Source organism: Triturus cristatus, chromosome 6 (genome assembly GCF_964204655.1).
Source record: "Triturus cristatus chromosome 6, aTriCri1.1, whole genome shotgun sequence".
Lineage (NCBI taxonomy): Eukaryota > Metazoa > Chordata > Amphibia > Caudata > Salamandridae > Triturus > Triturus cristatus.
This window is the reverse complement of record NC_140589.1, coordinates 1,093,233,671-1,093,259,853: the sequence shown is the minus strand read 5'-3', so window position 1 is coordinate 1,093,259,853 and position 26,183 is coordinate 1,093,233,671.

The window sequence follows — 26,183 nt, the reverse complement described above, 5'->3', positions numbered from 1 at the left end:
TATTAGGCCAGAGTAAGAGTTAAGACCTTAACCATTAGGCCAGAGTACGAGTCTAAGATGTTAGCTATTAGGCCAGAGTAAGAGTTAAGACCTTAACCAGTAGGCCAGAGTAAGAGTTAAGACCTTAACCATTAGTCCAGAGTACGAGTCTAAGACCTTAGCTATTAGGCCAGAGTAAGAGTTAAGACCTTAGCTATTGGGCCAGTGTGAGAAGTTGGCCTGGCATATGCTGTTCCTAGTTATAGGAACACCTTGCACCAGTCCAATTCGACTCGTATTGATGATAGGTTTAAGACAACCTTTAAAGAAAGCTATCCTAGTGGTAGCTGTGGAGAGCAGCCTTCAGGCTAAGTCTTGAAGGAGTGTTAAGCTTATTGTTTTACCATAATAACCTCTTGAATAACCAAATGAAAGAGTAGCCCACACAGGTATATATATAAAATATATGTATTTATTCTAGACAGAATCCCACAGTCACTTTATGTGGCTAGTGGCAAAGTTACGTTTCAAACAAGCATTTCTAAACACAATAAATAGCACAGAAATCAATGGGCCCCAGGGGGGGACCAAACCATATACTAAAATAGTGGTATAAGAACCACGACAATTCTACAGGCAATGCCTGGGGCATTCAGGATCGCTTGCCCCTTCCGAATCCACCCACAGTTAAGAGGAAGGGGACCCACGGGAGACGCGTGCAGTGCAAAGAGCTGCTATCGGGATCGCAATGATAGCCTATGGAGAATGTCGCGGTTGAATATTCACAGTTAAAGGACACTTCTAGCAACAGTACAAAGTTAAGACTTGAGACTTAAGGCTTTGGGGAGCCCACCACCACTGGAGTACCGAAGTACCACTGTTACCTGCCCCAGGGAAGCCGGGTGCATAGGTCGATTCTGGTGTCGGGTCGCGGGCTGATTTCCTATGGGAAAGTAGTCCAAACTGCTGCTAGCTGCGAGTGTCGCTGAAGTCGTGAAGATTGAAGTTGAAGAGAAGATAAAGATGAACCTGAAAGCAGAGGGGACAGAGTCTGGGTCACAGCAAGTGACCAGGGAGCTCACAGCAAGGAGCTCGTGGAAGTCGGGTGCTTCAGGTGTAGGAAGTACAGCTGGGCTCTGCAGTCACGGGCTCCGGGAGGCTTCAAGGAAGGCCAGCTTCTGGAGGGCGACTGTCCCACGTCGGCTGAGGGTCGCTGCGGTGTTAGTGTCCCGATTGGATCCACTAAGCCTTGGCAACCGCAACCCACGCAAGATGAACAAAGCAGCTGCTGGTGCAGACCCACGAGGTCTGAGGGTGCTCTCCTTTGCAGGGAGCGTAGAGCAGGCCTGGAGCAACCAGGGGAACTCTTGGAAACAAAGATTGTCCTCCGTCAGGGCCCACAAGTCGAGGGACAAGGGACCGCGGAAGGCAGCAAAATGGAGTGCGTAAAAGGGCTCCCACGGGCCACCGGAGCGGGCCAGGGAGCTGAGGGTCAGCACAATTGCTGCTGGATGGTTGGCTCAGAAATGGGCCAAAGCACAACTTCCCCACTGGTCGGGGTCGTGTGCTGGACAAGAAGTGGCCGGTGTCTCGGGGTATGCGGGGATCTCGACACCCACGTGGTCCAGGGTGCTCAGACTTGCTGGGCACGCTCACAGGACGCTGGGATGCACTGGAGACCCACCTCGAGGTTGCTGGAAGGCGTCGAAGGTCGTGAGAGCAACGAAGTTCCAACCGGGTATCTTGTAGTCTTTTAGGTGCCTGCCAAGCAGGGGGATAACTCCTTTATCCCAAGGGAGATTTCTTCGGTCAGCTGGGCAGCAGCTCGTTGAAGGTCAGTTCTGTGAAGTTCTGGACGAATCTAAGGCTCTAGGGCAAAGTTATTCCCATATATCCCCAAGATTAGGGGATGGTCCAAAATAGAGCCTGCCAATCAGAGTAGAGGCGGGAAAGGGTGGCTACACCCACTCCCCTTTGTGAGTTTCCCGCCTGGGCGAGGGGCAGGATGCCCCTGAACCGGTTCCAGGCGGTGTATGCAGAATTGGGGCTCTGCAGCTGCCTACGTGCAACTCTGAATGGACATTTGGTGCACCCACCCTGTTCCAATCCACATTATCCTGTCTGGGGAGGTGCTGGCACCTCCCTGCCACAGGAGCCCTATTGTCCAGCTGGAGAGGCTGGGATTTTCCCCAGCAACAGCCAGCCAGAGTCGTGTAGGTGGCGAACAGTAGCCATTTTGTGGTACACGTGCACTTTTAAATTGGTGTCTAAAATATACCGCTTTTCCCATATCACCCTCCTAGCAAGGGGGAATCGTGCCCCCATGCCCATGGCTGGACTGGGGGTATGATTCCTTCATGTTTGACACCAAACACGATATGGTTCTGTGTAGCCAGTCCCAAGTTACAGCGATGACGCAATAACTTATAATGCGGTAGAGTATATGGTATGGCTACACTACAAACAACCCAGTAACGGTGTTACGAAGGTTGCAGAGAGGTCCTACTCATGTAGGGGTCCCCCCTCACACATACCTCAGCACCCAGCCCTGTAGGATTACCAGGGCCTGCCATAGGGGTGACCTATGAGAGTATATGTGTTGTAATGGTATGGGACATAGGATACCTACATCCCTGTAAGGGGTGCTAGCACCACCTTACCCAGGCTACAGTAGTGGCCTGGTGGTGTCAGTTTGGGTGGCTGTCCCAGGGTGGCACAATAAGTGCTGCAGCCCTGGTAGGCCTACTGGGGGACCCATGCCCTGGGTACCTAGGGTACCATCTACAAGGGACGGGAAGGGCATGCCCAGCATCCAATTATGTTTGTACCTAGAGTACTCACAACAGTTTTAGGGAGAAAGCAGATAGGCTGGGGTCCTGGATAGCAGGATCCCAGCCAGACTAGTCAAAAACCACTTAAATACCAGGCAAAAAGTTGGGGGCAACCATTAGTCAGATTCCACTCTCCTACATAACCCCCCCCCCAAACGAAAGGAGATAAGGCTAACCTTGTCCAGATAAGCCTTTATTTCCTGAGTGGCCATATAAAGAAGAGCCTGTACTAACATGGTTGCTCCCTGTGTCATGGTCCACTTGGGAAATCCTACCCCAAGGGGTTCTCGAGTTTCTCCAAAGTCTAGGGAAATTACCTGTATTGGTTTTTGGGTCAGAGGTGGGCTGGTGGGGTGTCTGAGTCTGGAAGTGAGACCCTACTTGGGCTGGTCTCAACCTCCTCAGATCACTGGCCACTATGGAAGCCTTTCTGCCCATGACGGTGTCATATCTGGCCCTAAGGGTCAACCTCTGGCTGCCTACAGCTGGGGGTTGGATCCCTTTGGCTGGAATAGTGGAGGGCACTGGAAGGTTTGGGGCAGCTAGGCCCCAGGTTTCCCTGTGCTCAACAACATCCATTTGAGGGGTGCCTATACCTAGGGGTAAGGGGGATCCCTCAGTTTGTAGAGGAATATTCACCTGGCTGAAACTACTCTGCTGGGTGTCCCTAATCTCTTGATGAGGGGGTTCCTCTGGACAGGGGCCCAGTAAGGGTCCACTGGCCTCCCTGACCTCTGCAGCCCTGGGCTGACTGAGGCAGGGTAGAGAGGGGCAGGATACCTGCTCCAGACTGGGTACCACCTTGGAAGGATCCCCTGCCATCAGAGAGGTGGGCAGGCCAAGCCTGTCCACTTCTGGGGCAGTTACTTCACAAGGGGCAGGGTCAGTTCCCTGAGAAACTTGCCCTTTACCTGTAGTCTGGTGGGGGGAAGACTGCTCTTCCTCCCCTATGCTCTCTGTTTGTGTAGAGTGATCCATAGTTTCAGGCTTCACTCTTTCTATTTCCTCCTGGGGTGGAGGTGAGGCCCTCAGGGTCTCATCCACTCTCTCAGGAATTCCTACCATTTTCAAATGGGCCTTGTGGTCAACCTCAGCCCAGGCTGAGATTTCTAGATCATTCCCCAGTAAACAATCTACAGGCAAGTTTGGGGACACTGCCACCCTCTTGGGGCCAGTGACTCCTCCCCAGCTGAGATTTATCACTGCGATGGGATGATCTTTCCTGACTCCATCAATGTTGGTCACCTGATAGCTAAACCCAGGTAAAAGCTGATCTAGGGGCACTAGCCTCTTGGTCACCATGGTGACAGTGGCCCCTGTGTCCTTATAGGCCACAGCCTTCTGACCATTGATTATTGGTTCTTGTCTGTACCTGCCCAGAATACTGGGGCTCATGGTAAAGTTGGCAAACCCCATGCCACCATCACAGACCATAGTTGCTAATGCAGGGGACCTGGCTCGGCCAGAGTCCACTGGTGTCCCCAAAGAGAACCCAACTAAGTTTTTGGGTGCACTCCCACCACCTGGGGGATTACTACTAGTAGTAACAGGAGGTGTTGGAGCAGGTTTTGGAGGAACACTTTCGTTATTGCCATTTTTAGGACAGCTGGAGTCAGTTTTCCAGTGGCCAGGTTTCTTACAGACATGGCAATAGGGTTTCTTGTTATTAGAGGAAGTATTTTGGGACCCACCCCCAGCACTGGGTTGTTGGGGCCCTTCAGATGACTTTTCTTGTTTATCATCCCCACCTTTCTCTTTGGGCTTAGTGGAATCCTTCTTCTGGTCACCAACTTGGTTCTTAGGCCTGATCCTGGTTCTGACCCATTTGTCTGCCTTCTTTCCCAATTCTTGGGGAGAGGTCAGATCAGAGTCCACCAGGTGCTGGTGTAAAAGTTGGTTCTGACAATTATTAAGAATCTGCTCCCTCATAATGAGATTATACAATCCTTGATAATCATTAACTTTACTGCCATTTAACCAACCTTCCAGTGCCTTGGTTGCACAATCCACAAAGTCTACCCAATCCTGATTTTGTGCTTTCTGGGTGTCTCTGAACTTAAGTCTGTATTGATCAGTGGTTAAGCCAAACCCATCTATTAAAGCATCTTTCAGAACATAATAATCATCAGCATCCTCTTCTCTTACAGAGAGGAGCTTGTCTCTCCCTTTATCTGAAAAGGAGAGCCACAGGATTGCTGCCCACTGCTCTACAGGGACCCTCTGTACTCTACAGGCCCTTTCAAGAGCAGATATCCATTTGTGAATATCATCCCCATTCTGATAGGGGGGCACAATCTTGTGGAGGTTCCTATTGTCAGGGACTCTCTCTCTAACTCTAGGGGTTTCATTACTGCCACCAGGGATCTCTAGACCCCATTTCTTTGAAGCTTTCTGAAGCTCCAGGGTTTCCCTGTCTAATGCTAACTGTTCTCTTTTAAGCTGAAGCTTAGCCTGCTCAAATTTGATCAGTCTGCATTTCCTCTCATGAGAGGTTTCTCTTCTCTGAGAAGAGGCAGAGGACCCTTTGGATCCCCTAGAATGGTTGGATCCCACTGAGGGGGATCTGTTCCTTCTGGGGTCCACCACTCTCCTTTTAAGGGTGGAAGGAGTGCCTCTTGGGCCATCACTTCCATGCTGTGAGTGGTTTGTGTCTTCCAGGTCAGGATTTTCATCCTCTTCCTGTTCCTCTTCAGATTCCACTCTGGAAGTGTCCTCTTCTGAGGGATGCCCACCCACTCTGTCCGTCCCTCTGGATCCTATGGACTCCATAAAGTCTGCTATGAGCAGGATCTCTTTGAGACGTTTTGTGTTGGCACCTCTTTCTGTCTTCAGTTTCCTAAGGGTGCACATTTCCCTGAGCTCAGCAAAGGTGAAATTATCATACTTATCTACTGGGACCCTCTGGGGTCCTTCCATAGCCTTAGTGCCACTTGAAGACATGTTTAGTGTAGTGATGTATCTACCTACACTAAGTGTGGCCTACTGAACCCTCTCTTGAGTTGTAGTCAAGGTGTGCTAAACCCTCTACACACAACTCTAAGTTCAGTAGAACTTATTGTATTCTAGCTTGAATTTATATGTACCTTTGGTACCTAGTGGCTTTCACTTTAGAAATTCACTTTGTTATCTGGTAAAACAATGGCAAGCTTGAATCCAACCGCTGCACACCAATGTGAGAAGTTGGCCTGGCATATGCTGTTCCTAGTTATAGGAACACCTTGCACCAGTCCAATTCGACTCGTATTGATGATAGGTTTAAGACAACCTTTAAAGAAAGCTATCCTAGTGGTAGCTGTGGAGAGCAGCCTTCAGGCTAAGTCTTGAAGGAGTGTTAAGCTTATTGTTTTACCATAATAACCTCTTGAATAACCAAATGAAAGAGTAGCCCACACAGGTATATATATAAAATATATGTATTTATTCTAGACAGAATCCCACAGTCACTTTATGTGGCTAGTGGCAAAGTTACGTTTCAAACAAGCATTTCTAAACACAATAAATAGCACAGAAATCAATGGGCCCCAGGGGGGGACCAAACCATATACTAAAATAGTGGTATAAGAACCACGACAATTCTACAGGCAATGCCTAGGGCATTCAGGATCGCTTGCCCCTTCCGAATCCACCCACAGTTAAGAGGAAGGGGACCCACGGGAGACGCGTGCAGTGCAAAGAGCTGCTATCGGGATCGCAATGATAGCCTATGGAGAATGTCGCGGTTGAATATTCACAGTTAAAGGACACTTCTAGCAACAGTACAAAGTTAAGACTTGAGACTTAAGGCTTTGGGGAGCCCACCACCACTGGAGTACCGAAGTACCACTGTTACCTGCCCCAGGGAAGCCGGGTGCATAGGTCGATTCTGGTGTCGGGTCGCGGGCTGATTTCCTATGGGAAAGTAGTCCAAACTGCTGCTAGCTGCGAGTGTCGCTGAAGTCGTGAAGATTGAAGTTGAAGAGAAGATAAAGATGAACCTGAAAGCAGAGGGGACAGAGTCTGGGTCACAGCAAGTGACCAGGGAGCTCACAGCAAGGAGCTCGTGGAAGTCGGGTGCTTCAGGTGTAGGAAGTACAGCTGGGCTCTGCAGTCACGGGCTCCGGGAGGCTTCAAGGAAGGCCAGCTTCTGGAGGGCGACTGTCCCACGTCGGCTGAGGGTCGCTGCGGTGTTAGTGTCCCGATTGGATCCACTAAGCCTTGGCAACCGCAACCCACGCAAGATGAACAAAGCAGCTGCTGGTGCAGACCCACGAGGTCTGAGGGTGCTCTCCTTTGCAGGGAGCGTAGAGCAGGCCTTGAGCAACCAGGGGAACTCTTGGAAACAAAGATTGTCCTCCATCAGGGCCCACAAGTCGAGGGACAAGGGACCGTGGAAGGCAGCAAAATGGAGTGCGTAAAAGGGCTCCCACGGGCCACCGGAGCGGGCCAGGGAGCTGAGGGTCGGCACAATTGCTGCTGGATGGTTGGCTCAGAAATGGGCCAAAGCACAACTTCCCCACTGGTCGGGGTCGTGTGCTGGACAAGAAGTGGCCGGTGTCTCGGGGTATGCGGGGATCTCGACACCCACGTGGTCCAGGGTGCTCAGACTTGCTGGGCACGCTCACAGGACGCTGGGATGCACTGGAGACCCACCTTGAGGTTGCTGGAAGGCGTCGAAGGTCGTGAGAGCAACGAAGTTCCAACCGGGTATCTTGTAGTCTTTTAGGTGCCTGCCAAGCAGGGGGATAACTCCTTTATCCCAAGGGAGATTTCTTCGGTCAGCTGGGCAGCAGCTCGTTGAAGGTCAGTTCTGTGAAGTTCTGGACGAATCTAAGGCTCTAGGGCAAAGTTATTCCCATATATCCCCAAGATTAGGGGATGGTCCAAAATAGAGCCTGCCAATCAGAGTAGAGGCGGGAAAGGGTGGCTACACCCACTCCCCTTTGTGAGTTTCCCGCCTGGGCGAGGGGCAGGATGCCCCTGAACCGGTTCCAGGCGGTGTATGCAGAATTGGGGCTCTGCAGCTGCCTACGTGCAACTCTGAATGGACATTTGGTGCACCCACCCTGTTCCAATCCACATTATCCTGTCTGGGGAGGTGCTGGCACCTCCCTGCCACAGGAGCCCTATTGTCCAGCTGGAGAGGCTGGGATTTTCCCCAGCAACAGCCAGCCAGAGTCGTGTAGGTGGCGAACAGTAGCCATTTTGTGGTACACGTGCACTTTTAAATTGGTGTCTAAAATATACCGCTTTTCCCATATCACCCTCCTAGCAAGGGGGAATCGTGCCCCCATGCCCATGGCTGGACTGGGGGTATGATTCCTTCATGTTTGACACCAAACACGATATGGTTCTGTGTAGCCAGTCCCAAGTTACAGCGATGACGCAATAACTTATAATGCGGTAGAGTATATGGTATGGCTACACTACAAACAACCCAGTAACGGTGTTACGAAGGTTGCAGAGAGGTCCTACTCATGTAGGGGTCCCCCCTCACACATACCTCAGCACCCAGCCCTGTAGGATTACCAGGGCCTGCCATAGGGGTGACCTATGAGAGTATATGTGTTGTAATGGTATGGGACATAGGATACCTACATCCCTGTAAGGGGTGCTAGCACCACCTTACCCAGGCTACAGTAGTGGCCTGGTGGTGTCAGTTTGGGTGGCTGTCCCAGGGTGGCACAATAAGTGCTGCAGCCCTGGTAGGCCTACTGGGGGACCCATGCCCTGGGTACCTAGGGTACCATCTACAAGGGACGGGAAGGGCATGCCCAGCATCCAATTATGTTTGTACCTAGAGTACTCACAACAGTTTTAGGGAGAAAGCAGATAGGCTGGGGTCCTGGATAGCAGGATCCCAGCCAGACTAGTCAAAAACCACTTAAATACCAGGCAAAAAGTTGGGGGCAACCATTAGTCAGATTCCACTCTCCTACAGCCAGAGTAAGAGTTAAGACCTTAACCATTAGGCCAGAGTACGAGTCTAAGACCTTAGCTATTAGGCCAGAGTAAGAGTTAAGACCTTAACCTGTAGGCCATAGTACGAGTATAAGACCTTAGCTATTAGGCTAGAGTAAGAGTTAAGAACTTAGCTATCAGGCCAGAGTAAGAGTTAAGACCTTAACCAGTAGGCCAGAGTAAGAGTTAAGACCTAAACCTGTAGGCCATACTATGAGTCTAAGACCATAGCTAATAGGCCAGAGTAAGAGTTAAGACCTTAGCTATTACGCCAGAGTAAGAGTTAAGACCTTAACCAGTAGGCCAGAGTACGAGTCTAAGACCTTAGCTATTAGGCCAGAGTAAGAGTTAAGACCTTAACCATTAGGCCAGAGTACGAGTCTAACACCTTAGCTATTAGGCCAGAGTAAGAGTTAAGACCTTAAACATTAGGTCAGAGTACGAGTCTAAGACCTTAGCTATTAGGCCAGACTAAGAGTTAAGACCTTAGCTATTAGGCCAGAGTACGAGTCTAAGACCTTAGCTATTAGGCCAGAGTAAGAGTTAAGACCTTAACCAGTAGGCCAGAGTAAAAATTAAGACCTAACCTGTATGCCATAGTACGAGTCTAAGACCTTAGCTATTAGGCCAGAGTAAGAGTTAAGACCTTAGCTATTAGGCCAGAGTAAGAATTAAGACCTTAACCAGTAGGCCAGAGTAAGAGTTAAGACCTTAACCTGTAGGCCAGAGTAAGAGTTAAGACCTTAACCAGTAGGCCAGAGTATGAGTTAAGACCTTAACCATTAGGCCAGAGTACGAGTCTAAGACCTTAGCTATTAGGCCAGAGTAAGAGTTAAGACCTTAACCAGTAGGCCAGAGTAAGAGTTAAGACCTTAACCAGTAGGCCAGAGTACGAGTCTAAGACCTTAGCTATTAGGCCAGAGTAAGAGTTAAGATCCTAACCATTAGACCAGAGTACGAGTCTAAGACCTTAGCTATTAGGCCAGACTAAGAGTTAAGACTTTAACCATTAAGCCAGAGTAAGAATAAAGACCTTAAACATTAGGCCAGAGAAAGAGTCTAAGACCTTAACCATTAGGCCGGAGTAAGAGCTAAGACCTTAACCATTAGGCCAGAGTAAGAGTCTAAGACCTTAACCATTAGGCCAGAGTAAGAGTTAAGACCTTAACCATTAGGCCAGAGTAAGAGTCTGGCCAGAGTAAGAGTTAAGACCTTTACCATTAGGCCAGATTAAGAGTCTAAGACCTTAACCATTAAGTCAGAGTAAGAGTCTAAGACCTTAGCTATTAGGCCACACTAAGAGTTAAGACCTTAACCATTAGGCCAGAGTACGAGTCTAAGACCTTAGCTATTAGGCCAGAGTAAGAGTTAAGACCTTAACCATTAGGCCAGAGTACGAGTCTAACACCTTCGCTATTAGGCCAGAGTAAGAGTTAAGACATTAACCATTAGGCCAGAGTATGAGTCTAAGACCTTAGCTATTAGGCCAGAGTAAGAGTTAAGACCTTAACCAGTAGGCCAGAGTAAGAGTTAAGACCTTAACCTGTAGGCCATAGTACGAGTCTAAGACCTTAGCTATTAGGCCAGAGTAAGAGTTAAGACCTTAGCTATTAGGCCTGAGTAAGAGTTAAGACCTTAACCATTAGGCCAGAGTACGAGTCTAAGACCTTAGCTATTAGGCCAGAGTAAGAGTTAAGACCTTAACCATTAGGCCAGAGTAAGAGTTAAGACCTTATCCATTAGGCCAGAGTACGAGTCTAAGACCTTAGCTATTAGGCCAGAGTAAGAGTTAAGACCTTAGCTATTAGGCCAGAGTAAGAGTTAAGACCTTAACCTGTAGGCCATAGTACGAGTCTAAGACCTTAGCTATTAGGCCAGAGTAAGAGATAAGACCTTAACCAGTAGGCCAGAGTAAGAGTTAAAACCTTAACCTGTAGGCCAGAGTACGAGTCTAAGACCTTAGCTATTAGGCCAGAGTAAGAGTTAAGACCTTAGCTATTAGGCCAGAGTAAGAGTTAAGACCTTAACCATTAGGCCAGAGTACGAGTCTAAGACCTAAGCTATTAGGCCAGAGTAAGAGTTAAGACCTTAGCTATTAGGCCAGAGTAAGAGGTAAGACCTTAACCAGTAGGCGAGAGTGAGAGTTAAGACCTTAACCTGTAGGCCATAGTACGAGTCTAAGACCTTAGCTATTAGGCCAGAGTAAGAGTTAAGACCTTGGCTATTAGGCCAGAGTAAGAGTTAAGACCTTAACCAGTAGGCCAGAGTAAGAGTTAATACCTTAACCATTAGGCCAGAGTAAGAGTTAAGACCTTAACCATAAGGCCAGAGTATGAGTCTAAGACCTTAGCTATTAGGCCAGAGTAAGAGTTAAGACCTTAAACTGTAGGCCAGAGTACGAGTCTAAGACCTTAGTTATTAGGCCAGAGTAAGAGTTAAGACCTTGGCTGTTAGGCCAGAGTAAGAGTTAAGACCTTAACCTGTAGGCCATAGTACGAGTCTAAGACCTTAGCTATTAGGCCAGAGTAAGAGTTAAGACCTTAACCAGTAGGCCAGAGTAAGAGTTAAGACCTTAACCTGTAGGCCAGAGTAAGAGTTAAGACCTTAACCTGTAGGCCAGAGTACGAGTCTAAGACCTTAGCTATTAGGCCAGAGTAAGAGTTAAGACTTTAGCTATTAGGCCAGAGTAAGAGTTAAGACCATAAGCAGTAGGCCAGAGTACGAGTCTAAGACCTTAGCTATTAGGCCAGAGTAAGAGTTAAGACCTTAACCAGTAGGCCAGAGTAAGAGTTAAGACCTTAACCAGTAGGCCAGAGTATGAGTCTAAGACCTTAGCTATTAGGCCAGAGTAAAACTTAAGACCTTAACCAGTAGGCCAGAGTAAGAGTTAAGAACTTAACCTGTAGGCCAGAGTAAGAGTTAAGACCTTAACCTGTAGGCCATAGTACGAGTCTAAGACCTTAGCTATTAGGCCAGAGTAAGAGTTAAGACCTTAGCTATTAGGCCAGAGTATGAGTTAAGACCTTAACCATTAAGCCAGAGTACGAGTCTAAGACCTTAGCTATTTAGCCAGAGTAAGAGTTAAGACCTTAGCTATTAGGCCAGAGTAAGAGTTAAGACCTTAACCATTAGGCCAGAGTACGAGTCTAAGATGTTAGCTATTAGGCCAGATTAAGAGTTAAGACCTTAACCAGTAGGCCAGAGTAAGAGTTAAGACCTTAACCATTAGTCCAGAGTACGAGTCTAAGACCTTAGCTATTAGGCCAGAGTAAGAGTTAAGACCTTAGCTATTGGGCCAGAGTAAGAGTTAAGACCTTAACCATTAGGCCAGAGTACGAGTCTACGAACTTAGCTATTAGGCCAGAGTAAGAGTTAAGACCTTAACCTGTAGGCCATAGTACGAGTATAAGACCTTAGCTATTAGGCTAGAGTAAGAGTTAAGAACTTAGCTATCAGGCCAGAGTAAGAGTTAAGACCTTAACCAGTAGGCCAGAGTAAGAGTTAAGACCTTAACCTGTAGGCCAGAGTAGGAGTTAAGACCTAAACCTGTAGGCCATACTATGAGTCTAAGACCATAGCTAATAGGCCAGAGTAAGAGTTAAGACCTTAGCTATTACGCCAGAGTAAGAGTTAAGACCTTAACCAGTAGGCCAGAGTAAGAGTTAAGACCTTAACCTGAAGGCCATAGTACGAGTCTAAGACCTTAGCTATTAGGCCAGAGTAAGAGTCAAGACCTTAGCTATTAGGCCAGAGTAAGAGTTAAGACCTTAACCTGTAGGCCAGAGTACGAGTCCAAGACCTTAGCTATTAGGCCAGAGTAAGAGTCAAGACCTTAGCTATTAGGCCAGAGTAAGAGTTAAGACCTTAACCTGTAGGCCAGAGTACGAGTCTAAGACCTTAGCTATTAGGCCAGAGTAAGAATTAAGACCTTAACCATTAGGCCAGAGTATGAGTCTAAGACCTTAGCTATTAGGCCAGAGTACGAGTCTAAGACCTTAGCTATTAGGCCAGAGTAAGAGTTAAGACCTTAACCATTAGGCCAGAGTACGAGTCTAAGATCTTAGCTATTAGGCCAGAGTAAGAGTTAAGACCTTAACCAGTAGGCCAGAGTACGAGTCTAAGACCTTGGCTATTAGGCCAGAGTAAGGGTTAAGACCTTAACCAGTAGGCCAGAGTAATAGTTAAGACCTTAGCTATTAGGCCAGAGTAAGAGTTAAGACCTTATCCAGTAGGCCAGAGTAAGAGTTAAGACTTTAGCTATTAGGCCAGAGTAAGAGTTAAGACCATAAGCAGTAGGCCAGAGTACGAGTCTAAGACCTTAGCTATTAGGCCAGAGTAAGAGTTAAGACCTTAACCAGTAGGCCAGAGTAAGAGTTAAGACCTTAACCAGTAGGCCAGAGTACGAGTCTAAGACCTTAGCTATTAGGCCAGAGTAAGAGTTAAGACCTTAACCAGTAGGCCAGAGTAAGAGTTAAGAACTTAACCTGTAGGCCAGAGTAAGAGTCTAAGACCTTAGCTATTAGGCCAGAGTAAGAGTTAAGACCTTAACCATTAGGCCAGAGTACGAGTCTAACACCTTAGCTATTAGGCCAGAGTAAGAGTTAAGACCTTAAACATTAGGTCAGAGTACGAGTCTAAGACCTTAGCTATTAGGCCAGACTAAGAGTTAAGACCTTAGCTATTAGGCCAGAGTAGGAGTCTAAGACCTTAGCTATTAGGCCAGAGTAAGAGTTAAGACCTTAGCTATTAGGCCAGAGTAAGAATTAAGACCTTAACCAGTAGGCCAGAGTAAGAGGTAAGACCTTAACCTGTAGGCCAGAGTAAGAGTTAAGACCTTAACCAGTAGGCCAGAGTATGAGTTAAGACCTTAACCATTAGGCCAGAGTACGAGTCTAAGACCTTAGCTATTAGGCCAGAGTAAGAGTTAAGACCTTAACCATTAGGCCAGAGTACGAGTCTAAGATCTTAGCTATTAGGCCAGAGTAAGAGTTAAGACCTTAACCAGTAGGCCAGAGTACGAGTCTAAGACCTTGGCTATTAGGCCAGAGTAAGGGTTAAGACCTTAACCAGTAGGCCAGAGTAATAGTTAAGACCTTAGCTATTAGGCCAGAGTAAGAGTTAAGACCTTATCCAGTAGGCCAGAGTAAGAGTTAAGACTTTAGCTATTAGGCCAGAGTAAGAGTTAAGACCATAAGCAGTAGGCCAGAGTACGAGTCTAAGACCTTAGCTATTAGGCCAGAGTAAGAGTTAAGACCTTAACCAGTAGGCCAGAGTAAGAGTTAAGACCTTAACCAGTAGGCCAGAGTACGAGTCTAAGACCTTAGCTATTAGGCCAGAGTAAGAGTTAAGACCTTAACCAGTAGGCCAGAGTAAGAGTTAAGAACTTAACCTGTAGGCCAGAGTAAGAGTCTAAGACCTTAGCTATTAGGCCAGAGTAAGCGTTAAGACCTTAACCATTAGGCCAGAGTACGAGTCTAACACCTTAGCTATTAGGCCAGAGTAAGAGTTAAGACCTTAGCTATTAGGCCAGAGTACGAGTCTAAGACCTTAGCTATTAGGCCAGAGTAAGAGTTAAGACCTTAGCTATTAGGCCAGAGTAAGAATTAAGACCTTAACCAGTAGGCCAGAGTAAGAGGTAAGACCTTAACCTGTAGGCCAGAGTAAGAGTTAAGACCTTAACCAGTAGGCCAGAGCATGAGTTAAGACCTTAACCATTAGGCCAGAGTACGAGTCTAAGACCTTAGCTATTAGGCCAGAGTAAGAGTTAAGACCTTAACCAGTAGGCCAGAGTAAGAGTTAAGACCTTAACCAGTAGGCCAGAGTACAAGTCTAAGACCTTAGCTATTAGGCCAGACTAAGAGTTAAGACTTTAACCATTAAGCCAGAGTAAGAATAAAGACCTTAAACATTAGGCCAGAGAAAGAGTCTAAGACCTTAAACATTAGGCCGGAGTAAGAGCTAAGACCTTAACCATTAGGCCAGAGTAAGAGTCTAAGACCTTAACCATTAGGCCAGAGTAAGAGTTAAGACCTTAACCATTAGGCCAGAGTAAGAGTCTGGCCAGAGTAAGAGTTAAGACCTTTACCATTAGGCCAGATTAAGAGTCTAAGACCTTAACCATTAGGCCAGAGTAAGAGTTAAGACCTTAACCATTAGGCCAGAGTAAGAGTCTAAGACCTTAACCATTAAGTCAGAGTAAGAGTCTAAGACCTTAGCTATTAGGCCACACTAAGAGTTAAGACCTTAACCATTAGGCCAGAGTACGAGTCTAAGACCTTAGCTATTAGGCCAGAGTAAGAGTTAAGACCTTAACCATTAGGCCAGAGTACGAGTCTAACACCTTAGCTATTAGACCAGAGTAAGAGTTAAGACATTAACCATTAGGCCAGAGTATGAGTCTAAGACCTTAGCTATTAGGCCAGAGTAAGAGTTAAGACCTTAACCAGTAGGCCAGAGTAAGAGTTAAGACCTTAACCTGTAGGCCATAGTACGAGTCTTAGACCTTAGCTATTAGGCCAGAGTAAGAGTTAAGACCTTAGCTATTATGCCTGAGTAAGAGTTAAGACCTTTACCATTAGGCCAGAGTACGAGTCTAAGACCTTAGCTATTAGGCCAGAGTAAGAGTTAAGACCTTAACCATTAGGCCAGAGTAAGAGTTAAGACCTTATCCATTAGGCCAGAGTACGAGTCTAAGACCTTAGCTATTAGGCCAGAGTAAGAGTTAAGACCTTAGCTATTAGGCCAGAGTAAGAGTTAAGACATTAACCATTAGGCCAGAGTACGAGTCTAAGACCTCAGCTATTGGGCCAGAGTAAGAGTTAAGACCTTAACCTGTAGGCCATAGTACGAGTCTAAGACCTTAGCTATTAGGCCAGAGTAAGAGATAAGACCTTAACCAGTAGGCCAGAGTAAGAGTTAAAACCTTAACCTGTAGGCCAGAGTACGAGTCTAAGACCTTAGCTATTAGGCCAGAGTAAGAGTTAAGACCTTAGCTATTAGGCCAGAGTAAGAGTTAAGACCTTAGCTATTAGGCCAGAGTAAGAGGTAAGACCTTAACCAGTAGGCGAGAGTGAGAGTTAAGACCTTAACCTGTAGGCCATAGTACGAGTCTAAGACCTTAGCTATTAGGCCAGAGTAAGAGTTAAGACCTTGGCTATTAGGCCAGAGTAAGAGTTAAGACCTTAACCAGTAGGCCAGAGTAAGAGTTAATACCTTAACCATTAGGCCAGAGTAAGAGTTAAGACCTTAACCATAAGGCCAGAGTATGAGTCTAAGAACTTAGCTATTAGGCGAGAGTAAGAGTTAAGACCTTAAACTGTAGGCCAGAGTACGAGTCTAAGACCTTAGTTATTAGGCCAGAGTAAGAGTTAAGACCTTGGCTGTTAGGCCAGAGTAAGAGTTAAGACCTTAACCTGTAGGCCATAGTACGAGTCTAAGACCTTAGCTATTAGGCCAGAGTAAGAGTTAAGACCTTAACCAGTAGGCCAGAGTAAGAGTTAAGACCTTAACCTGTAGGCCAGAGTAAGAGTTAAGACCTTAACCTGTAGGCCAGAGTACGAGTCTAAGACCTTAGCTATTAGGCCAGGGTAAGAGTTAAGACCTTATCCAGTAGGCCAGAGTAAGAGTTAAGACTTTAGCTATTAGGCCAGAGTAAGAGTTAAGACCATAAGCAGTAGGCCAGAGTACGAGTCTAAGACCTTAGCTATTAGGCCAGAGTAAGAGTTAAGACCTTAACCAGTAGGCCAGAGTAAGAGTTAAGACCTTAACCAGTAGGCCAGAGTACGAGTCTAAGACCTTAGCTATTAGGCCAGAGTAAAACTTAAGACCTTAACCAGTAGGCCAGAGTAAGAGTTAAGAACTTAACCTGTAGGCCAGAGTAAGAGTTAAGACCTTAACCTATAGGCCATAGTACGAGTCTAAGACCTTAGCTATTAGGCCAGAGTAAGAGTTAAGACCTTAGCTGTTAGGCCAGAGTATGAGTTAAGACCTTAACCATTAAGCCAGAGTACGAGTCTAAGACCTTAGCTATTTAGCCAGAGTAAGAGTTAAGACCTTAGCTATTAGGCCAGAGTAAGAGTTAAGACCTTAACCATTAGGCCAGAGTAAGAGTCTAAGATGTTAGCTATTAGGCCAGAGTAAGAGTTAAGACCTTAACCAGTAGGCCAGAGTAAGAGTTAAGACCTTAACCATTAGTCCAGAGTACGAGTCTAAGACCTTAGCTATTAGGCCAGAGTAAGAGTTAAGACCTTAGCTATTGGGCCAGAGTAAGAGTTAAGACCTTAACCATTAGGCCAGAGTACGAGTCTAAGACCTTAGCTATTGGGCCAGAGTAAGAGTTAAGACCTTAACCTGTAGGCCATAGTACGAGTATAAGACCTTAGCTATTAGGCTAGAGTAAGAGTTAAGAACTTAGCTATCAGGCCAGAGTAAGAGTTAAGACCTTAACCAGTAGGCCAGAGTAAGAGTTAAGACCTTAACCTGTAGGCCAGAGTAGGAGTTAAGACCTAAACCTGTAGGCCATACTATGAGTCTAAGACCATAGCTAATAGGCCAGAGTAAGAGTTAAGACCTTAGCTATTACGCCAGAGTAAGAGTTAAGACCTTAACCAGTAGGCCAGAGTAAGAGTTACGACCTTAACCTGAAGGCCATAGTACGAGTCTAAGACCTTACCTATTAGGCCAGAGTAAGAGTCAAGACCTTAGCTATTAGGCCAGAGTAAGAGTTAAGACCTTAACCTGTAGGCCAGAGTACGAGTCCAAGACCTTAGCTATGAGGCCAGAGTAAGAGTCAAGACCTTAGCTATTAGGCCAGAGTAAGAGTTAAGACCTTAACCTGTAGGCCAGAGTACGAGTCTAAGACCTTAGCTATTAGGCCAGAGTAAGAATTAAGACCTTAACCATTAGGCCAGAGTATGAGTCTAAGACCTTAGCTATTAGGCCAGAGTACGAGTCTAAGACCTTAGCTATTAGGCCAGAGTAAGAGTTAAGACCTTAACCATTAGGCCAGAGTACGAGTCTAAGATCTTAGCTATTAGGCCAGAGTAAGAGTTAAGACCTTAACCAGTAGGCCAGAGTACGAGTCTAAGATCTTGGCTATTAGGCCAGAGTAAGGGTTAAGACCTTAACCAGTAGGCCAGAGTAAGAGTTAAGACCTTAGCTATTAGGCCAGAGTAAGAGTTAAGACCTTATCCAGTAGGCCAGAGTAAGAGTTAAGACTTTAGCTATTAGGCCAGAGTAAGAGTTAAGACCATAAGCAGTAGGCCAGAGTAAGAGTTAAGACCTTAACCAGTAGGCCAGAGTACGAGTCTAAGACCTTAGCTATTAGGCCAGAGTAAGAGTTAAGACCTTAACCTGTAGGCCATAGTACGAGTCTAAGACCTTAGCTATTAGGCCAGAGTAAGAGTTAAGACCTTAGCTATTAGGCCAGAGTATGAGTTAAGACCTTAACCATTAAGCCAGAGTACGAGTCTAAGACCTTAGCTATTTAGCCATAGTAAGAGTTAAGACCTTAGCTATTAGGCCAGAGTAAGAGTTAAGACCTTAACCATTAGGCCAGAGTACGAGTCTAAGATGTTAGCTATTAGGCCAGAGTAAGAGTTAAGACCTTAACCAGTAGGCCAGAGTAAGAGTTAAGACCTTAACCATTAGTCCAGAGTACGAGTCTAAGACCTTAGCTATTAGGCCAGAGTAAGAGTTAAGACCTTAGCTATTGGGCCAGAGTAAGAGTTAAGACCTTAACCATTAGGCCAGATTACGAGTCTAAGACCTTAGCTATTAGGCCAGAGTAAGAGTTAAGACCTTAACCTGTAGGCCATAGTACGAGTATAAGACCTTAGCTATTAGGCTAGAGTGAGAGTTAAGAACTTAGCTATCAGGCCAGAGTAAGAGTTAAGACCTTAACCAGTAGGCCAGAGTAAGAGTTAAGACCTTAACCTGTAGGCCAGAGTAGGAGTTAAGACCTAAACCTGTATGCCATACTATGAGTCTAAGACTATAGCTAATAGGCCAGAGTAAGAGTTAAGACCTTAGCTATTACGCCAGAGTAAGAGTTAAGACCTTAACCAGTAGGCCAGAGTAAGAGTTAAGACCTTAACCTGAAGGCCATAGTACGAGTCTAAGACCTTAGCTATTAGGCAAGAGTAAGAGTCAAGACCTTAGCTATTAGGCCAGAGTAAGAGTTAAGACCTTAACCTGTAGGCCAGAGTACGAGTCTAAGACCTTAGCTATTAGGCCAGAGTAAGAGTCAAGACCTTAGCTATTAGGCCAGAGTAAGAGTTAAGACCTTAACCTGTAGGCCAGAGTACGAGTCTAAGACCTTAGCTATTAGGCCAAAGTAAGAATTAAGACCTTAACCATTAGGCCAGAGTATGAGTCTAAGACCTTAGCTATTAGGCCAGAGTACGAGTCTAAGACCTTAGCTATTAGGCCAGAGTAAGAGTTAAGACCTTAACCATTAGGCCAGAGTACGAGTCTAAGACCTTAGCTATTAGGCCAGAGTAAGAGTTAAGACCTTAACCAGTAGGCCAGAGTACGAGTCTAAGCCCTTGGCTATTAGGCCAGAGTAAGGGTTAAGACCTTAACCAGTAGGCCAGAGTAAGAGTTAAGACCTTAGCTATTAGGCCAGAGTAAGAGTTAAGACCTTATCCAGTAGGCCAGAGTAAGAGTTAAGACTTTAGCTATTAGGCCAGAGTAAGAGTTAAGACCATAAGCAGTAGGCCAGAGTACGAGTCTAAGACCTTAGCTATTAGGCCAGAGTAAGAGTTAAGACCTTAACCAGTAGGCCAGAGTAAGAGTTAAGACCTTAACCAGTAGGCCAGAGTACGAGTCTAAGACCTTAGCTATTAGGCCAGAGTAAAACTTAAGACCTTAACCAGTAGGCCAGAGTAAGAGTTAACAACTTAACCTGTAGGCCAGAGTAAGAGTTAAGACCTTAACCTGTAGGCCATAGTACGAGTCTAAGACCTTAGCTATTAGGCCAGAGTAAGAGTTAAGACCTTAGCTATTAGGCCAGAGTATGAGTTAAGACCTTAACCATTAAGCCAGAGTACGAGTCTAAGACCTTAGCTATTTAGCCAGAGTAAGAGTTAAGACCTTAGCTATTAGGCCAGAGTAAGAGTTAAGACCTTAACCATTAGGCCAGAGTACGAGTCTAAGATGTTAGCTATTAGGCCAGAGTAAGAGTTAAGACCTTAACCAGTAGGCCAGAGTAAGAGTTAAGACCTTAACCATTAAGCCAGAGTACGAGTCTAAGACCTTAGCTATTTAGCCAGAGTAAGAGTTAAGACCTTAGCTATTAGGCCAGAGTAAGAGTTAAGACCTTAACCATTAGGCCAGAGTACGAGTCTAAGATGTTAGCTATTAGGCCAGAGTAAGAGTTAAGACCTTAACCAGTAGGCCAGAGTAAGAGTTAAGACCTTAACCATTAGTCCAGAGTACGAGTCTAAGACCTTAGCTATTAGGCCAGAGTAAGAGTTAAGACCTTAGCTATTGGGCCAGAGTAAGAGTTAAGACCTTAACCATTAGGCCAGATTACGAGTCTAAGACCTTAGCTATTAGGCCAGAGTAAGAGTTAAGACCTTAACCTGTAGGCCATAGTACGAGTATAAGACCTTAGCTATTAGGCTAGAGTAAGAGTTAAGAACTTAGCTATCAGGCCAGAGTAAGAGTTAAGACCTTAACCAGTAGGCCAGAGTAAGAGTTAAGACCTTAACCTGTAGGCCAGAGTAGGAGTTAAGACCTAAACCTGTATGCCATACTATGAGTCTAAGACCATAGCTAATAGGCCAGAGTAAGAGTTAAGACCTTAGCTATTACGCCAGAGTAAGAGTTAAGACCTTAACCAGTAGGCCAGAGTAAGAGTTAAGACCTTAACCTGAAGGCCATAGTACGAGTCTAAGACCTTAGCTATTAGGCCAGAGTAAGAGTCAAGACCTTAGCTATTAGGCCAGAGTAAGAGTTAAGACCTTAACCTGTAGGCCAGAGTACGAGTCTAAGACCTTAGCTATTAGGCCAGAGTAAGAGTCAAGACCTTAGCTATTAGGCCAGAGTAAGAGTTAAGACCTTAACCTGTAGGCCAGAGTACGAGTCTAAGACCTTAGCTATTAGGCCAAAGTAAGAATTAAGACCTTAACCATTAGGCCAGAGTATGAGTCTAAGACCTTAGCTATTAGGCCAGAGTACGAGTCTAAGACCTTAGCTATTAGGCCAGAGTAAGAGTTAAGACCTTAACCATTAGGCCAGAGTACGAGTCTAAGACCTTAGCTATTAGGCCAGAGTAAGAGTTAAGACCTTAACCAGTAGGCCAGAGTACGAGTCTAAGCCCTTGGCTATTAGGCCAGAGTAAGGGTTAAGACCTTAACCAGTAGGCCAGAGTAAGAGTTAAGACCTTAGCTATTAGGCCAGAGTAAGAGTTAAGACCTTATCCAGTAGGCCAGAGTAAGAGTTAAGACTTTAGCTATTAGGCCAGAGTAAGAGTTAAGACCATAAGCAGTAGGCCAGAGTGCGAGTCTAAGACCTTAGCTATTAGGCCAGAGTAAGAGTTAAGACCTTAACCAGTAGGCCAGAGTAAGAGTTAAGACCTTAACCAGTAGGCCAGAGTACGAGTCTAAGACCTTAGCTATTAGGCCAGAGTAAAACTTAAGACCTTAACCAGTAGGCCAGAGTAAGAGTTAACAACTTAACCTGTAGGCCAGAGTAAGAGTTAAGACCTTAACCTGTAGGCCATTGTACGAGTCTAAGACCTTAGCTATTAGGCCAGAGTAAGAGTTAAGACCTTAGCTATTAGGCCAGAGTATGAGTTAAGACCTTAACCATTAAGCCAGAGTACGAGTCTAAGACCTTAGCTATTTAGCCAGAGTAAGAGTTAAGACCTTAGCTATTAGGCCAGAGTAAGAGTTAAGACCTTAACCATTAGGCCAGAGTACGAGTCTAAGATGTTAGCTATTAGGCCAGAGTAAGAGTTAAGACCTTAACCAGTAGGCCAGAGTAAGAGTTAAGACCTTAACCATTAGTCCAGAGTACGAGTCTAAGACCTTAGCTATTAGGCCAGAGTAAGAGTTAAGACCTTAGCTATTGGGCCAGAGTAAGAGTTAAGACCTTAACCAGTAGGCCAGAGTACGAGTCTAAGACCTTAGCTATTAGGCCAGAGTAAGAGTTAAGACCTTAACCTGTAGGCCATAGTACGAGTATAAGACCTTAGCTATTAGGCTAGAGTAAGAGTTAAGAACTTAGCTATCAGGCCAGAGTAAGAGTTAAGACCTTAACCAGTAGGCCAGAGTAAGAGTTAAGACCTTAACCTGTAGGCCAGAGTAGGAGTTAAGACCTAAACCTGTAGGCCATACTATGAGTCTAAGACCATAGCTAATAGGCCAGAGTAAGAGTTAAGACCTTAGCTATTACGCCAGAGTAAGAGTTAAGACCTTAACCAGTAGGCCAGTGTAAGAGTTAAGACCTTAACCTGAAGGCCATAGTACGAGTCTAAGACCTTAGCTATTAGGCCAGAGTAAGAGTCAAGACCTTAGCTATTAGGCCAGAGTAAGAGTTAAGACCTTAACCTGTAGGCCAGAGTACGAGTCTAAGACCTTAGCTATTAGGCCAGAGTAAGAGTCAAGACCTTAGCTATTAGGCCAGAGTAAGAGTTAAGACCTTAACCTGTAGGCCAGAGTACGAGTCTAAGACCTTAGCTATTAGGCCAGAGTAAGAATTAAGACCTTAACCATTAGGCCAGAGTATGAGTCTAAGACCTTAGCTATTAGGCCAGAGTACGAGTCTAAGACCTTAGCTATTAGGCCAGAGTAAGAGTTAAGACCTTAACCATTAGGCCAGAGTACGAGTCTAAGACCTTAGCTATTAGGCCAGAGTAAGAGTTAAGACATTAACCAGTAGGCCAGAGTACGAGTCTAAGACCTTGGCTATTAGGCCAGAGTAAGGGTTAAGACCTTAACCAGTAGGCCAGAGTAAGAGTTAAGACCTTAGCTATTAGGCCAGAGTAAGAGTTAAGACCTTAGCTATTAGGCCAGAGTACGAGTCTAAGACCTTAGCTATTAGGCCAGAGTACGAGTCTAAGACCTTAGCTATCAGGCCATAGTACGAGTCTTACACCTTAGCTATTAGGCCAGAGTAAGAGTTAAGACCTTAACCATTAGGCCAGAGTACGAGTCTAAGACCTTAGCTATTAGGCCAGAGTAAGAGTTAAGACCTTTACCATTAGGCCAGAGTAAGAGTTAAGACCTTAACCATTAGGCCAGAGTACGAGTCTAAGACCTTAGCTATTAGGCCAGAGTAAGAGTTAAGAACTTAGCTATTAGGCCAGGGTAAGAGTTAAGACCTTAACCAGTAGGCCAGAGTAAGAGTTAAGACCTTCACCATTAGGCCAGAGTACAAGTCTAAGACCTTAGCTATTAGGCCAGAGTAAGAGTTAAGACCTTAACCAGTAGGCCAGAGTAAGAGTTAAGACCTTAACCATTAGGCCAGAGTACGAGACTAAGACCTTAGCTATTAGGCCAGAGTAAGAGTTAAGACCTTAGCTATTAGGCCAGAGTAAGAGTTAAGACCTTAACCATTAGGCCGGAGTACGAGTCTAAGACCTTAGCTATTAGGCCAGAGTAAGAGTTAAGACCTTAACCAGTAGGCCAGAGTAAGAGTTAAGAACTTAACCTGTAGGCCATAGTACGAGTCTAAGACCTTAGCTATTAGGCCAGAGTAAGAGTTAAGACCTTAACCATTAGGCCAGAGTACGAGTCTAAGACCTTAGCTATTAGGCCAGAGTAAGAGTTAAGACCTTAGCTATTAGGCCAGAGTAAAAGTTAAGACCTTAACCAGTAGGCCAGAGTAAGAGTTAAGACCTTAACCATTAGGCCAGAGTACGAGTCTAAGACCTTAGCTATTAGGCCAGAGTAAGAGTTAAGACCTTAACCAGTAGGCCAGTGTAAGAGTTAAGACCTTAACCATTAGGCCAGAGTACGAGTCTAAGACCTTAGCTATTAGGCCAGAGTACGAGTCTAAGACCTTAGCTATTAGGCCAGAGTAAGAGTTAAGACCTTAGCTATTAGGCCAGAGTACGAGTCTAAGACCTTAGCTATTAGGCCAGAGTAAGAGTTAAGACCTTAACCATTAGGCCAGAGTACGAGTCTAAGACCTTAGCAATTAGGCCAGAGTAAGAGTTAAGACCTAAACCAGTAGGCCAGAGTAAGAGTTAAGACCTTAACCAGTAGGCCAGAGAACGAGTCTAAGACCTTAGCTATTAGGCCAGAGTAAGAGTTAAGATCCTAACCATTAGACCAGAGTACGAGTCTAAGACCTTAGCTATTAGGCCAGACTAAGAGTTAAGACCATAGCTATTAGGCCAGAGTATGAGTCTAAGAGCTTAGCTATTAGGCCAGAGTAAGAGCTAAGACCTTAACCATTAGGCCAGAGTACGAGTGTAAGACCTTAGCTATTAGGCCAGAGTAAGAGTTAAGACCTTAGCTATTAGGCCAGAGTAAGAGTTAAGACTTTAACCATTAAGCCAGAGTAAGAATAAAGACCTTAAACATTAGGCCAGAGAAAGAGTCTAAGACCTTAACCATTAGGCCGGAGTAAGAGCTAAGACCTTAACCATTAGGCCAGAGTAAGAGTCTAAGACCTTAACCATTAGGCCAGAGTAAGAGTTAAGACCTTAACCATTAGGCCAGAGTAAGAGTCTGGCCAGAGTAGGAGTTAAGACCTTAACCATTAGGCCAGAGTAAGAGTCTAAGACCTTAACCATTATGTCAGAGTAAGAGTCTAAGACCTTAGCTATTAGGCCAGACTAAGAGTTAAGACCTTAACCATCAGGCCAGAGTACGAGTCTAAGACCTTAGCTATTAGGCCAGAGTAAGAGTTAAGACCTTAACCATTAGGCCAGAGTACGAGTCTAACACCTTAGCTATTAGGCCAGAGTAAGAGTTAAGACCTTAACCATTAGGCCAGAGTATGAGTCTAAGACCTTAGCTATTAGGCCAGAGTAAGAGTTAAGACCTTAACCAGTAGGCCAGAGTAAGAGTTAAGACCTTAACCTGTAGGCCATAGTACGAGTCTAAGACCTTAGCTATTAGGCCAGAGTAAGAGTTAAGACCTTAGCTATTAGGCCTGAGTAAGAGTTAAGACCTTAACCATTAGGCCAGAGTACGAGTCTAAGACCTTAGCTATTAGGCCAGAGTAAGAGTTAAGACCTTAACCATTAGGCCAGGGTAAGAGTTAAGACCTTAACCATTAGGCCAGAGTACGAGTCTAAGACCTTAGCTATTAGGCCAGAGTAAGAGTTAAGACCTTAACCAGTAGGCCAGAGTAAGAGTTAAGAACTTAACCTGTAGGCCATAGTACGAGTCTAAGACCTTAGCTATTAGGCCAGAGTAAGAGTTAAGACCTTAGCTATTAGGCCAGAGTAAGAGTTAAGACCTTAACCAGTAGGCCAGAGTAAGAGTTAAGACCTTAACCTGTAGGCCATAGTACGAGTCTAAGACCTTAGCTATTAGGCCAGAGTAAGAGTTAAGACCTTAGCTATTAGGCCTGAGTAAGAGTTAAGACCTTAACCATTAGGCCAGAGTACGAGTCTAAGACCTTAGCTATTAGGCCAGAGTAAGAGTTAAGACCTTAACCATTAGGCCAGGGTAAGAGTTAAGACCTTAACCATTAGGCCAGAGTACGAGTCTAAGACCTTAGCTATTAGGCCAGAGTAAGAGTTAAGACCTTAACCAGTAGGCCAGAGTAAGAGTTAAGAACTTAACCTGTAGGCCATAGTACGAGTCTAAGACCTTAGCTATTAGGCCAGAGTAAGAGTTAAGACCTTAGCTATTAGGCCAGAGTAAGAGTTAAGACCTTAACCATTAGGCCAAAGTACGAGTCTAAGACCTTAGCTATTAGGCCAGAGTAAGAGTTAAGACCTTAGCTATTAGGCCAGAGTAAAAGTTAAGACCTTAACCAGTAGGCCAGAGTAAGAGTTAAGACCTTAACCATTAGGCCAAAGTACGAGTCTAAGACCTTAGCTATTAGGCCAGAGTAAGAGTTAAGACCTTAGCTATTAGGCCAGAGTAAAAGTTAAGACCTTAACCAGTAGGCCAGAGTAAGAGTTAAGACCTTAACCATTAGGCCAGAGTACGAGTCTAAGACCTTAGCTATTAGGCCAGAGTAAGAGTTAAGACCTTAGCTATTAGGCCAGAGTAAGAGTTAAGACTTTAACCATTAAGCCAGAGTAAGAATAAAGACCTTAAACATTAGGCCAGAGAAAGAGTCTAAGACCTTAACCATTAGGCCGGAGTAAGAGCTAAGACCTTAACCATTAGGCCAGAGTAAGAGTCTAAGACCTTAACCATTAGGCCAGAGTAAGAGTTAAGACCTTAACCATTAGGCCAGAGTAAGAGTCTGGCCAGAGTAAGAGTTAAGACCTTAACCATTAGGCCAGAGTAAGAGTCTAAGACC